The 14,626-nt window shown below is 37.1% G+C and overlaps 1 protein-coding gene and 1 long non-coding RNA gene across 5 annotated transcripts in view; one reads left to right on the forward strand and one right to left on the reverse strand.

Moving 5' to 3' along the window:
* LOC149127847 (uncharacterized) overlaps positions 1-7,790 on the reverse strand; it is a 49,267-nt gene extending 41,477 nt beyond the window's left edge. For both annotated transcript variants that reach the window (XR_016229958.1, XR_016229959.1), the window contains exon 1: positions 7,522-7,790. This is a non-coding gene — a long non-coding RNA (uncharacterized LOC149127847). The remainder of the gene's footprint in view (positions 1-7,521) is intronic.
* SGCZ (sarcoglycan zeta) overlaps positions 1-14,626 on the forward strand; it is a 1,232,459-nt gene that overhangs the window by 855,748 nt on the left and 362,085 nt on the right. Inside the window, exon 1 of one of the 3 annotated variants that reach the window (XM_089327275.1) lies at positions 5,778-6,453. The exons of the other annotated variants lie outside the window; for them this stretch is intronic. The gene's annotated coding sequence lies outside the window, so the exon portion shown is untranslated. Of the gene's footprint in view, positions 1-5,777; positions 6,454-14,626 lie in introns of those variants that run through there. 3 annotated transcript variants of the gene reach the window in all.

The raw sequence follows: 14,626 nt of genomic DNA on the forward strand, positions 1-14,626 counted from the left end.
CATTAAAAAATTATTTAACAGTGGACTTGGATTTGTTGTAAATTTATTCAAAGACTTTGATTTATGACAGTTAAATCTATTACCTTTGATTTATCCTGGTATGAAAACAATGTGTATTCAGCATACTTAAAATATTATCTATTTCTGGGCTACTGATATGTGGTAATTCTCTAATTACTGAATGGCCGCAAGGAGATAAAGCTACCACTCAGCCACAAGATCATGACAGCCAACAGCTGATACTTTATACTGTGTTGTGTTGCCAGCATTTAGGATAAAAATATTTTAAACATTACATAAGGCAATTTATTATAAACTACTCTTTATTATAGGTTATACTCTTTATTATAGGTTTTGCATCACATGATTTAATCAGCTATGAGGTAATTGAATCTGCAATATATAAATAGAAATACAGTGTACAGCCATGTGGGATTTATATGAGGTAGGCAATGCTGGCTCAACATTTGAAAATAAGTTAATATAATTCATACAGCTGCAAAATAAAGACACAAACCATATGTCCATCAATAGATGCAGGAAAAGATTTTGATAAACCAACATCAAGTAATAATAAAATTTTATATAAGCAAGGAATGGAGGATATCCTCCTCAACTTAATAAAATATATATAGAAAAAAACTCAGCTAATATCATACTGGAAGATTTTGCATACTCTAAGTCTCAGGCAAGGATGTTTCTGTCACCAGTCCTTCCTAACATCAAGCTAGAAATCATTGTTAAGGCACTGAGACAAAAATGAATGAATAAATAAAAGCACAGAGATTGGGTAAGAAGAAATAAAACTATTTTTATTGCAGATGACATGAGAAAATGTGAACTATCACAACTACCACCATGAAAAAACTCCAGGAACTAATAAGTAATCATAGCAAGGTTGCAAAATACAAAGTTCATAATCAAAAGTCAATTACTTTTCTTCATACCAGAAATGAACACATGGAATGTGAAGTAAAACACAGCCTGGTATGCTGCCACCCTAGGTGAGCTCTGGCTGAGTGTGGGCAACTCCACTTTAAAAAAATTTTTTTTTAATTTATTTGACATATAGAGTTAGACAGTGAGAGAGAGAGAGACAGAGAGAATGGTCTTCCTTCTGTTGGTTCCCCGCCCCCCCCCAAATGGCCGCTACAGCCAAAGCTATGCCGATGCAAAGCCAGGAGCCAGGTGCTACCTCTTGGTCTCCCATGCAGGAGCAGGGGCCCAAGCACTTGGGCCATCCTCCACTGCCTTCCCATGCCACAGCAGAGAGCTGGACTGGAAGAGGAGCAACTGGGACTGGAACCTGACGTCCAAATGGGATGCCACCGCTGCAGGCAGAGGATTAACCAAATGAGCCACAGTGCTGGCCGGCGACTACACTTTTAATCTACCTCCCTGCTAATGATCCTGGGAAAGCAGCAGAAGGTGGCCCAACTATTTGGGCCTCTGCCTCCCACATGGGAGACCAGGATGGAGTTTCAGGCTCATGTCTTTGGCCTGGCCTAGCCATGGACATTGTGGGCTTTTGGGGAATGAGCCAGTGGATGGAACTGAATCTTTCTCTCTCTCTCCCCCTCTCTCTTTGTCAATATTCTTTTCAATTTATAAATAACTGTTTAAAAATAAATAAAAATAAATTAAATACTAACATAGCCAAAAAAAAGTGTAAAATATATATGAGGGAAAATACTAACCCTTGGTTAACAATATCAAAGAATGAAATAAATTGGAGAGATATTCTATGTCCATGTATGGGAAGATTCAAAATATATGATGCCAGTTTTCCCATTTATATCTAGAGATTTGATATTTATTGATTCTTAATTATAGCAAGTATTGCAGGTATTGACAAACCAATTCAAAAATTTATACAAGAATGCAAAATGCAATATTGTGCAAAACACAGTATGGAAGGGGATCAAAGTTGGAGAAATGATGATCCAAAATTTCAACACTTACTAAAAAGCTAGAGATCAGGAACAGGAGGTACTGGTGAAAGACTAGACGAATAGAAAAATGGAACAAGATAGAAAACACAGAAATGATCCATATCAAAGTAATCATCTGATTTTTGACAATAGTGTCAAAACAACAGAACCGGGAAATGATGGTGTTTCTAAAAGCAGTGCTAGGGCCAGGACGTGGAACCACTGCCTGTAGTGCCATTATCTCAAATGGGCAACTGGTTCGAGTCTTGGCTGCCCTACTTCCAATCTAGCTCTCTGTTGTGGCCTGGGATAGCAGCAGAAGATGGCCCAAGTCCTTGGGCCCCTGCACCCATGTGGAAGACCAGGAAAAAGCTCCTGGCTTCTGATTGGCAAAACTCAAGCCATTGGGTCCATTTGGAAAGTAAACCATGGAAGATTTTTTCCAAAATCTTCCATGCTCATGGAATGGAAGAATCAGTATCATCAAAATGTCCATTCTCCCAAAAGCAGTTTATAGATTCAATGTGAAAGCAATCGAAATGCCGAAGACATTCTTCTCAGATCTAGAAAAAATGATGCTGAAATTCATATGGAGACACAGGAGACCTCGAATAGCTAAAGCAATCTTGTACAACAAAAACAAAGCCGGAGGCATCACAATACCAGATTTCAGGACATACTACAGGGCAGTTGTAATCAAAACAGCATGGTACTGGTACAGAAACAGATGGATAGACCAATGGAACAGGATATAAACATCAGAAATCAACCCAAACATCTACAGCCAACTTATATTTCATCAAGGATCCAAAACCAATCCCTGGAATAATGACAGTCTATTCAATAAATGGTGCTGGGAAAATTGGATTTCCACGTGCAGAACCATGAAGCAAGACCCCTACCTTTCACCTTACACAAAAATTCTCTCAAAATGGATTAAAGACCTAAATCTATGACCCAACACCATCAAATTATTAGAGAACATTGGAGAAACCCTGCAAGATAGAGACAGTGGCAAAGACTTCTTGGAAAAGACCCTGGAGGCACAGGCAGTTAAAGCCAAAATTAACATTTGGGATTGCATCAAATTGAGAAGTTTCTGTACTGCAAAAGAAACAGGAAAGTGAAGAGGCAACCAACAGAATGGGAAAAAATATCTGCAAATTATACAACACATAAAGGATTAATAACCAGAATCTACAAAGAGATCAAGAAACTCCACAACAAAACAAGCAACCCATTTATGAGATGGGCCAACGACCTCAATAGACATTTTTCAAAACAGGAAATCCAAATGGCCAACAGACACATGAAAAAATGTTCAGGATCACTAGCAATCAGGGAAATGCAAATCAAAACCACAATGAGGTTTCACCTCACCCCGGTCAGAATGGCTCACATTCAGAAATCTACCAACAACAGATGCTGGTGAGGATGTGGGGAAAAAGGGACACTAACTCACTGTTGGTGGGAATGCAAACTGGAAGGCACTATGGAAGTCAGTTTGGGAAGTAAACCAGCAGCTGGAAGACCTCTCTCTGTGTCTCTGCCTCTGCTTCTCTGTAACTCTTTCAAATAAATAAATAAATCTTAAAAAAACAGTAATGGCACAATGAAACATCCAGAAGCAACAAAAATGAATACAGACATAGACCTTTTACGCTTCTAAAAATTAACTCAAAATTGTTCACAGATTTATTACAAAATGAAAAATGTAAAGCATAAAAGATGATCTAGATTACCTACAGTTTGACAGTGGATTTTTAAATTTTAAGATAATGATGCAATCCAAAAAAAATATTTGATAAGCTACAATTCATTATTTTTTTCTATTCTGTGGCACTTTCAAGGCAAACACTGTGTCAGGAGCAAATACTTACAACATATAAGAACTGTTATTCAAAATATACAAATAGCACTTAAAACTCAATAGCATGAAAACAAACATCAGATTGAGATATTGGCAGATAACCTTAATAGACACCTTGCCAAAGCAAATATTTAGATGGAAAATAAGCATGTGAAAAGATGTTCCGTGTCCAGTGACATCAGAAAAATCAGTTGCAACAACAATCAGATATTCTACCATTACCGGAAAACTGGCAACATAAAATCTTGGCAATGCTCAGTAGACACAGTGTGGGGAGCAATCCGGACTAGACTAAGTTACTCGAATTAGGACTTATTCCATGCATCTGCTCTCCCACAATATGGCGCTGGGAGAGAAGTAAACAGCTTCCGCACAGCTGCCTCCAGTTCAACCAATTAACTGTAGGACTTGCTCCTGATTGGAGAGCAGCGTACTTGGCGTGTGGGCAGCCGAGTTAGGATTGGCGGAAGAGGACTATAAAGGAGGAGAGAGACGGCATGCACCAGGAACATCTATGGGGAACATCTAAGGGAACCCGTGCAGCCCCCGAGAAGAACCGGCCGGCGGTGTGCCGCTCCCCTGCGGAAGTGGGGAATGCGGCCAGGGGGAACTGCCCTTCCACGGAGGTGGAAGGGATAGTAGCCAACCCGGGAAGAACCAGCAGCAAACCCGGGGAGGGCCGAGCAGACGAGAGAACAGCGCAGGGTCCTGTGTTGCTCCTCCACGAAGAGGGGGAGCGACAACACAGGAATCTTTAATCAAGCCTGGTGGAATATAAAATTATATATCTATCCACTTTGGGAGACAGTTTGGAGGGTTGTAGCAAAAATAAACATACTGTTGCTACACAGTTCAGCAGTGGCATTCTTTAGTAGTTACAGAATGGAGTTGAAAAATATTATTCTCACAAACACCTACACATGAATGATTTTAGTAACTTTACTCATAATTGCCAGAACTTGAACCAAGTTGAATTTAGTAGGTGCAAGGAAAAATTCTTGCACAGCCAGAAAGTAGGAAATCATTTAACACTAAACAAAAATTAACTGTTAAGCCATGAAAAGACATGAAGAATCATGAATTCATACTAAAAAAAAAAAGACGATTTGAAAAGATTACATATGGCAGACTATGACATGTGAGAAGAGACAAAACTACAGATACAGAAATAAAGATTAAGGGTTGCTTGGGGTTGGTGGGAAGAGAAATGAACATGAATGGCCCAGAATATTTGTGTTGGCATTAATACTCCCCTATATGATACTATAATATTGGACATGTCATTATACATTTGCCCAAACCCATGGAGCCTGGTCATGAGCCCTCATGTAAACTATAAGCTTTGAATGATAATGCTGTTGTAATGTAGTTTCCAGCTTAACACAGGCACAACTTTGATGGCGAGTGGTGATAGTGGTGGAAGTCGTTGTCTTGTTGGAGGAAAGAGGGCATCTGAGAAATTATTTACCTTTTGTTCCATTTTTCTGTGAATCTAAAACTGCTTTAAAATACAATGTATCAAATATACTTATTTTGATGCTGAGGGTTTGATATTTAAATATTAAATAGATCCTGATATCTGATGGTGTTTCTGAGTTACTCTACAGATTCATTTTCTGTCTAGTTGCTCAATTATTCATTGAGAAGGGGATACTGAAATTTCCACACAAAAGGACTTATATTTTTCTGTTTTCAGTTCTATCAGCTTTAGTTCCTCATATTTTAATTCTCTCATTTCCTTCACACATGTTTAGGATTCCTGTCTTTTTGGCAAGATTGCCCATTTATCATTATTTAATTTCACTGTCTACCTTTAGTCATTGTTCTTGTCACTGAGGATAACAGTGTGACCCTGTGGGGCATAAACTTCTCTGTTAGTGAGCTTCTGTAGCAGTTATTCTTTAGGGGAAATGATGTGGCTGCTTTCTATTTCCAGGTGCAGGTGGGCTACCTAACATTCACCAGGCCCCTGTTTACACCTGATCTGTGACCTTCTTACAGCTGGGTGCTACTAGAAACCTGACTCCTCTAGGTCTCCTCTGACACAACCCTAGAGGAGAAAGGCAGAGGGGCTACCTTACTGTCCAGTGAGAATAAAAGTCTGAATCCCCACTTAGTCTTTCTGATCTGGAGGTGTAAGGGGGATGAGGTGCAAAGGATATTTTTCTTCTTTTGGTAACTCTCAGAACTTGGCCTTCTCTAAATCGCTCAGCCATGGCGGGTGCTGTGTGGTCATTGCAGTCAGCTGTGAGTGGAGGGCTGGGCTTGCTATGCAACCTTTGGCAGGGGCGCAGCCACCTGTGGTTTTTGAGCAGCCATGTCAGGTTGCTGCCGGACGGATTCTTTGGTGCTAAGCTGCCTCTTTCCTGGACCTGTGGCATGGAGAGGAAGCTGTTTTTGTGCACACTTGGCGCACACAGGGAGCACTTTCTTCAACTCCACTTCTGCGTATGGACATCAAAAAGAAAACCCAAGGAACTCACCATCTACTATTCTTTGTGATTTCCTGAGCCTGAAAGGAGTAGCCAATTGGTCTTCTCTCCACCTTTTAGTCTTTTTTATGTTTGTTTTTTAATGCAAGTATAATATAGGAAGAGTGCTTAGCAGGAGAGAGAGCGAAAAGAATCCTTCTTCCTGAGAGAAGAACTACAGGTAAATGTTCTTTTTAAAATATACATAATTTAGATATTAAATGTCAAGAAATGTTGAAATAGTTTCTTTAAAGAACAAGTAATATTGAGAAGTTAAGGGAATATTCAGTGAAGGTAGTGACATTTGAAAGTATTGAATTTTATATTAAAGCAATGTCTGGATTTTAAAATGAAGAGTTGTGAAATGGCAAAGTCAATGAGAATAGAGCGGTAAACTTGCAGCGTGAAAGTGTGCTTCATCTCTGATTCCCACTTCTACAAACTGCTGGCACAGGTGTTTAGGTGGCATTTTCAGTTTTGAACAATTTCTCCTACTGGCTGACTCTAACTATTTGTACTTAAATCTTGAATAGCACCTGGTAAACTTAGACACTTCCACTGTTCTGTGATTGTCTTTTTCATTCATCTGTATTTAGAGGTGTTTCCCCCCCTTAAAAAAATAAGGATGCCCTCTTGATTTACATTACAATTATCTATGCACCAAAGAAAGAAAAGAACCCTAAACCTAACACCTTGGACAGCAGGAGGTCAATTTGTGAATTTGCTATTGTCTCAAGTTCTATTGCTTAATCTTTTATACTTCATAAATTACCTTAGGAACAACATTGATATTAATTTTATTTATTTTGTGAACATTATTCTAGGTACAATTACTTTTAAAAAATCTGACTTCTGGTTGTAAATACCTGTGAAATATAAAACAAAGTATCACAGTAGATGTTCAGTAATTTACATTAAGAACATTATACATTAAAAGCAGAGTAACATGTGCTATAAATATGTAAAATGAATAACTGAGTCCTAGAATTTGGGATTTTTCACTGTGGAACAACAGGTGGGAATGCTAAACCCATAAACTTATTTATAATTGTGCTTCTATAACATCATATCAGCGACAAATTAGACATGAATGAGTTTGTTAGTCAAAGTGAAAAATAATGCATATTAACCCACAGTACATATTAAAGCAAAATGAAACTGATTCCCCCCCCCCAACACTGAAAAATGTGAAGCAGTTTCATTTTGATTGAGCCACAGCTTTAGATGCCTGTATCCCACATCACAGTACCTGTGGTGGAGTCCTACATCCAATTCCTACCCAGCTTCTTGCTAATGCTCATTCTGGGAAGCAGGAGAGACAATGGCTAAATTGCTTCCGTCTCTTCTACCCATGTACAAGAAACAGACAGAGTTTCAGGGTCTTGGCTTTGGCCTGGCCCAGCCCTGGTTGTTATGGGCATTTGAGGAGTCAACCAGCAGAAGGAAGATGGAAGAGTCCCTGAATCCAGGGACATAAAATTCTGCTCTCTCTCTGTTTCTCAATTTTGTTGTGAACCCTTTTATGTTAGAGCCAACAGCTCACATCACTTTAATAAGGCAGACAGCCAACAGCAATCCCAAGTGCATATCATCTGCTTATTAACCCCACTAAGCCAAAGCTTTGTAACTTCTCCTGACTCCGAGGCACTCCTTTGGGATGCCTGAGTCCTTGCATAGCAGGATAGATAACTATTGTGAGAATATATTAATTTGGTTTGGTCTTGGCCAAACACACATAGGAGACCACTTCATAAAATTCATGGAAAAACTGTATTTGAAAGCAAAGTTTATTTGTATTTAAAAAATGCGTACGTAGTTCCTTCATAATAAGAATACAGGGAGCAGAGTGGGCGTGGAGCTAGGGATGTGACTGGGTGAACAAACCTGCTCCGTCAAGATCAGCCACATGAGTTAACGCATCCTGTTTCTGAGATGTGTCCTTTCTGTTTGGGGAGCGCCCCTGCTTCCTCAGTGTGAAATCTTGACCTTTTCTGATACAGCTTAAACATTTCAACACGTGGGTCTTCGAGTCAATCAGCTTGGATTCAAACTCCAGTGTAATATCCTTGTAACATTTAATACTCTAACAGCTATTTTCTGAAGTATAGATGAAAATAAGAAACCTTATTAGTTGTGATGAAACCCTAATGAAATTGTGAATTAAAACACTCAGCCACGTACCTGCCCATAGTAAATACTCAATATTAATATTAGTTGTTTAGCAATGTGTGAGTTTACTTCTTCCCTATAGCCTTCTAAGGAGTATGTAGTTCTAAGGTTGAAATTTTGCTACAGTTCTCATCTTTAATGTTATGAATAATGGGAATAGTATCTTCTATCAAATATTTTAATCAATGTTCACCTTATTGTGAGAGAACTTTTTATGTATAGGAGCCATTTTACATCTTTGACCTATGTTTTGTTTTATATCTTTTACCCTTTTTTTATTGGGAATTTGGTCTCTTTAGGCTTTATTTTAAAAATAGCTGCATGTATTAAAAGTATCAGCCCTTTATCTGTCCTATAGATTACGAATATTTTCTACAGGTTTGGGGATCATCTTGCCACTTTGTTCATGGATTGTTATTTTTTTTTTCAAAATGAAAAAACATTTTTAAACGTTGCCAAACTACCAGTCTCTTTCATTGCCTCTGGATTTGAGTCATAGTAACAAAATCTTTGTTTAAACCAGAGTAGTTTTTGGCTTATTGATGTTAGTGCTATTTGGTGTGGGGCGAGATTCCTAAATTATTTGTTTATTGTCATCCATGATGTGGAGTAACAATCTCAATGTACCCTTTCCCAAACTTGTAACCATCTGTCCTAGCAACATTATAACTGGTGACTGAAAAAGCATTTTCCTGGCTGTTCATGCATGAATATTATTTTGTATGAATGATTGTATCTAATTTTACCATTTAAAAAGAAAACTTGATGGCATTCTTTTTCAGCTTATGATAACATTGTAATGTAACTCTGGGAAAACTGATATTATAATCATGTGGACTAAGATTTTAGTACTGAACGTGTAGTGGCTTAAATTTAAATTAATATGAAGCATTGATTTAATCAAATTTTTATTTTTTTGAAGAGTTTTCTCTACTAAATTAGAATTGATAAGTTGAAATATAGTTTAAAAGGTTAGTGAGTGCATTTGGTTCTTTTATTCTTCTTTTCCTAAAATTGTGATTTTTGCCTTAACACATGTATTTATGTATTGTGTTTCTAAGAAGTATTGAGAAAATGCATGCATAAGAGTTTTAAAACAACTTCACCTAATATATGTATGATTTATTTATATTTTCTCCATTTCAGAAATCCATGGCCTGCTAACTTGAAATATGAGTTTTTAAATGAAAATATTTTCTTAAATTTTTAGTCTCCAGATTTACTCTCAATACAATTATGACTGTAATAAAAATGATGATTTTAATGTAGGTCTGTAAAGGAGAAATTCTGTCATGTGAAATCAGTAATCACCAATTTCCTGATATACAGGTAAAATATTTCCTTAATTGGTGGTATCTAAGAATGGACAGTTAAGAATATCTTTGGACAATAATTTTTATCATAAATACATATGATAAGGATATAAATACTATATATACTAGTAAACATATATACTAATAAATGTGACTTATAAACTAGTAAATATAGTATACAGAGCATTCATAATGTATTACTGTATACATGTGTATTTACAAGGGAGTTTCAAAAATATATGAAATTTGAATTATATTTTAATTCCATTATGAACTTTTTATAGCCTCTTCATATATAAAACAAAATATCAATATATATACACACATACTGCCAACATTGTAATATTTAAGTCCCTATAACATAAATATATATTTTCCTTTTATATATATATTCTTTTTAAAAGACTTATTTATTTATTTGAAAATCAGAGTTACAGAAGGAGAGGGAGAGACAGGGGGAGATCTTGCATCTGCTGGTTTACTCCCCAGATGACGTCAACAGCTGGGGCTGGTCCAGGCTTAAAGCAGTAGCTTCTACTGGGTCTCATGTGGGTGGCAGGGGCATTTCCCAGTCCATTAGCTAGCAGCCAGATTAGAAGTGGACCAGCCAGAACGCCAACCAGCACTCATAGGGGATGGTGTCACAGGTGATGGCTTTCTGCACTGTACCACAACACCAGAAATCAAGGTGCAGACAGCAATCATTCCAAGTTGAGAATTCCTAAATGAATTTACAAATATTATTTTCCACCAGCATTTTCAAAACTGTTTCCTTATTAAAAATTGACTTTAGCAAATGTATAATGCTTGAAAACAGCCCATCCCTTCATCCTTGTTGTCACCAAGACACTGACTCCACCACTAGGTGAGCTTGCTATATGACATCTTTAAACCTTTGCTGAGAAAGCTTTGGAAACATTTCTCTCCCAATTATTGCTTCTCTTAGATTAACAAAAATTATACTTGAATTATGAAGATGTTTTAAAAAGGGAAAAAGAATGCTTATTTTAGAAGTTAATTATAACACCATCTCTGTCATAAACTAAGTATCATCTAGCAAATGACAGATTAAGGTATAACCTCAAGTATCATGATTTTCTAATTAAGTATTGCAGTGATATTTTAGGGTATTTCTTAGAGAAATTTCTTTCATTAGCAATGAAGTATACAGAAAACTTTAATTTTAGCTTCCTGAAATTGCTGATGTATTATCTTAACTTTAGTTTTTATTTATTTGTTTTGACAGGCAGAGTTAGAGAGGGAGAGAGAAAGGTCTTCCTTTTTTCCTTGGTTCACTCTCCACCCCCCACCCCCCACCCCAAGTGGCTGCTACGGCAGCCGGCGCACTGCGCTGATCCGAAGCCAGGAGCCAGGTGCTTCTTTTGGTCTCCCATGCGGGTGCAGGGCACAAGGACCTGGGCCATCCTCCACTGTACTACTGGGCCACAGCAGAGAGCTGGACTGGAAGAGGAGCAACCGGGACTGGAACCTGGGGTGCCAGCGCCACAGGCGGAGGATTAACCTAGTGAGCCACTGTGCCAGCCTATCTTAACTTTTAATACATAACTTAACCAGAACTTTCAATGCTAACTTGAATTACAGATCAACCATTCCTTCCCAGCTTCCTCAGGACACCTTTTATGCTTTTTCATGGTATTTGATTTCAAGGTCTTTAGACATGTACACACCCAGAATAGAACTGAATGAAGAAAACTATCATCCTTTAAACTCTTCCTAATTTATGTGAGCCATAATATTATTTTTTTCTAGAAAAGCAACATTAAATGTAATTTGGAGTGAAAACAATGTCAGAATTATGAAAAGTAAGACCAAAATAACTAAAGATACTCATTTTAGAAAATGTGTGTAATGGTTAATATTTGTGATGAATATACTCTATTGACCATATTTTCTGAAATTAAGAATATATGAAAGAATCTAATTTCCTTCAAATATTTAATTATCTAGAATTGACTCTGAAATTATTTGTTTATAAACTTACAATACATCTTTACCCTTGCGGCATGCTAAAGTTTGAAATTAATGATTATTTTCCTATACAATCTGAGAATATTATGTAGTACTGGCTCCTAAAATGCTCATAAATTGTATAACAGGAAAGCTTTATTTATCATGTGTAACTATTTCAGAAAATATTTTATGGCTTAATAAATCCTTAATTATAATGCTCATAAGCTTTCTAGAAGGGCATCTTTTTGAAAAAAAAATGTAAATTTTGTGTGTAAAACTGTAACAGACCAATCTAGCTTAACACCTATGAGATAAAATTTCATATGGTGTTGTTCAAATGCCATGAATACTTATATTGAAAATTTATTTCTTTTAGTAAAATAAAGAAAATGAATATATAAAATATAAAATTATCACTATTTCCATTTAAAGTTTTTTTAAAAATTATTTATTATTCAAAAGGCATAGTAACAGGAGCGAGGAGAGACAGAAGGAGAGACACCAGTATTCTGCTGATTCACTCCCCAGATGCCAGTACAGACAGGGCTGGGCCAGGCTGAAGCCAGAAGGCAGAACTCCATCAGGGTCTCTCAGGTGTGTGGCAGGGGGCCCATTAGTTGGGTCATATTCTACTTCTTTAACTGGAACCTTAGAAAGGAGCTGGATTAGAAGCAGAGCACCTGGGATTAGAACCAGTACTCTGCTGTGGGATGCTGGTGTCGTGTTTTAACCTGGTCTACCACAACACGAGCCCCAAGATAATTTATTAAAGCTTACTTTCAAGGTAACACGAGTATCAGTTTCATTCAAATCCATTGATTTATTTTGCTATTCAACCAAATCTTACATGTGACTTTACAACTTCATTTAATCGTCATTTTGAAGAATGTCAGTTTACTGTTTATTAGAAGTTCTAATTATTGACAAATTTCATTATATAATATCACAAGATCATGTACCATTATCACCAAGAAATTCATTTCAAAACCCCAAAATACTGAAAGCTTTTTAGGCTTCTCGTGAGGGATAAATGCTTTATAAACCTCTATTTTATGCTTAAAATTTTGATTTTTATATTAACAAATGCTGTCAGCCGCTTCTCTGAAAGTGAAAAGCTGACTTTATCCATTTCTGAGAAAATGTCTGTTAAATGTTCAAGTTTGAAAAACCACTTTATGTCCATTTTTCAAAGTGTTTTCCCTAAGGAAAATAGCTAGTTCTGTTCTGCAGCTTAGTCATGTGTTTTTCCTCCAAATAACTAAAGGACTTTGATATACATACTTCCTCTTTGGCATTAGAAGATAATGTAGTCATTGGGTGAGATTTCATAGAATTAATAACTTCTACTGCACCAATGAAGGGCATTCTAAATAGAACAGTGTCTCCCAGATCGTGGCAGGGAAGGCTGTGTTGGCTACCATGCAGTAGTATGTCTCTGGTCAGTTCATGAGAAGCTTCTGCCCCCCTACCTTTCACATCATCAATGCAAATGCCAATCCAACCAAAAAACAAATTAGGTTTTATTGTTATAAAAATAGTTATACTCTTGCAGATTCGGTGTATGGATTATAGTTCCCAGGTGTCCATGGACCTCACCTCAAGTATGATGAGGTGAATTAACCTTACTATGTTGACGTTAATGGAGCATATTATTAATTTTGTAAAGAAAGTTTTTATTTTAAATTGCTATATGACATTTTAAATTAAGTTACTTTTTTAAAAAAGATATTTGAGAGGTAGAGCCACAGTGTCTGGAGCTGAGCGGATCTGAAGCCAAGAGCCAGGAGCTTCCTCCAGGTCTCCCACTTGGGTGCAGGGGCCCAAGCACCTGGGCCGTCTTCCACTGCTTTCCCAGGCTATAAGTAGAGAGCTGGATTGGAAGAGGAACAGCTGAGATCAAACCAGCTCCCATATGGGACGCCAGTGCAGCAGGCAGAGGCTTAGCCAGCACAGCTCTGGCCCCGTAAATTTAACTACTTTTAATATGTGCTGGACATTTTCTTTGTCCTTTCAAAGCCATTCTCTTGGCTCTGTCTCCTCTGTTCCTCAGAAGGCTGGTCTCCACACTGCAGAGTTCCTTGGCTCATTTGCTTCTTTATCCAACAGAAACTCTGACAGGAGATCAGTAGGCACAGGATAAAAATATCAGGGTATTTATTCTCTCCTCACTTCCTGCCAGGCAATAATTTGACAACCACTGTGATCAGCATTGTGTTTCTGTACTGAATGCATTCCTACCCTTCATGGCTACAACTCAGGGTTATTAAAAAAAATGCATCCTCCAAATTCGTAATTCATTGATATGTCATCAGTTACCCTTTGGAGCATACTATCTGTTCTTATGGGATCCATAATTTTAATAATTAAAATAATTTTAGATTGGCAATAGAGGAGGGTAGCTGTGTGATTAACTGAATATTAGCATATATGTCACATCCAAACCAATGAGGTTAACTTTTATGTATTTCCGATCTAGCAATTTGTGTGTAGTTCCCAAATTTCACTAATCATATGATAATTCATTATCATGAAGATCATTGAATACCCCTGTAGATATAGATAGTACTGACTTACTATCATGACCCAGAAATCCTAATGAACAAACAAAATCTTCAAATTCCAACTTTAGCAAAAATGTGTAGTTTTTAAATTATTGGGATAAAAGTTATGGAAGAAACAAAAATGTAGAAAAATTCAACAGAAGAGAGCAAGATAGTAAACACACTAACTCGATGGAGTAATGGCATCATTGACACCAATGATATGAAAAAACAAAGACTGGAGCAATTGATTGTTTTTTAGGAGTACATGATGATTGAACTTGTCTCTGTAGGATGAAAGATTTTAATAGGTGGGTAAAAGAGTTAAAAGTAATAGACATTCTAGTTAGGAAACACACTG

This window comes from Oryctolagus cuniculus, chromosome 2, assembly GCF_051225735.1.
Source record: "Oryctolagus cuniculus isolate XC-2025 breed Fujian yellow rabbit chromosome 2, ASM5122573v1, whole genome shotgun sequence".
NCBI classification, from domain to species: Eukaryota; Metazoa; Chordata; class Mammalia; order Lagomorpha; family Leporidae; genus Oryctolagus; species Oryctolagus cuniculus.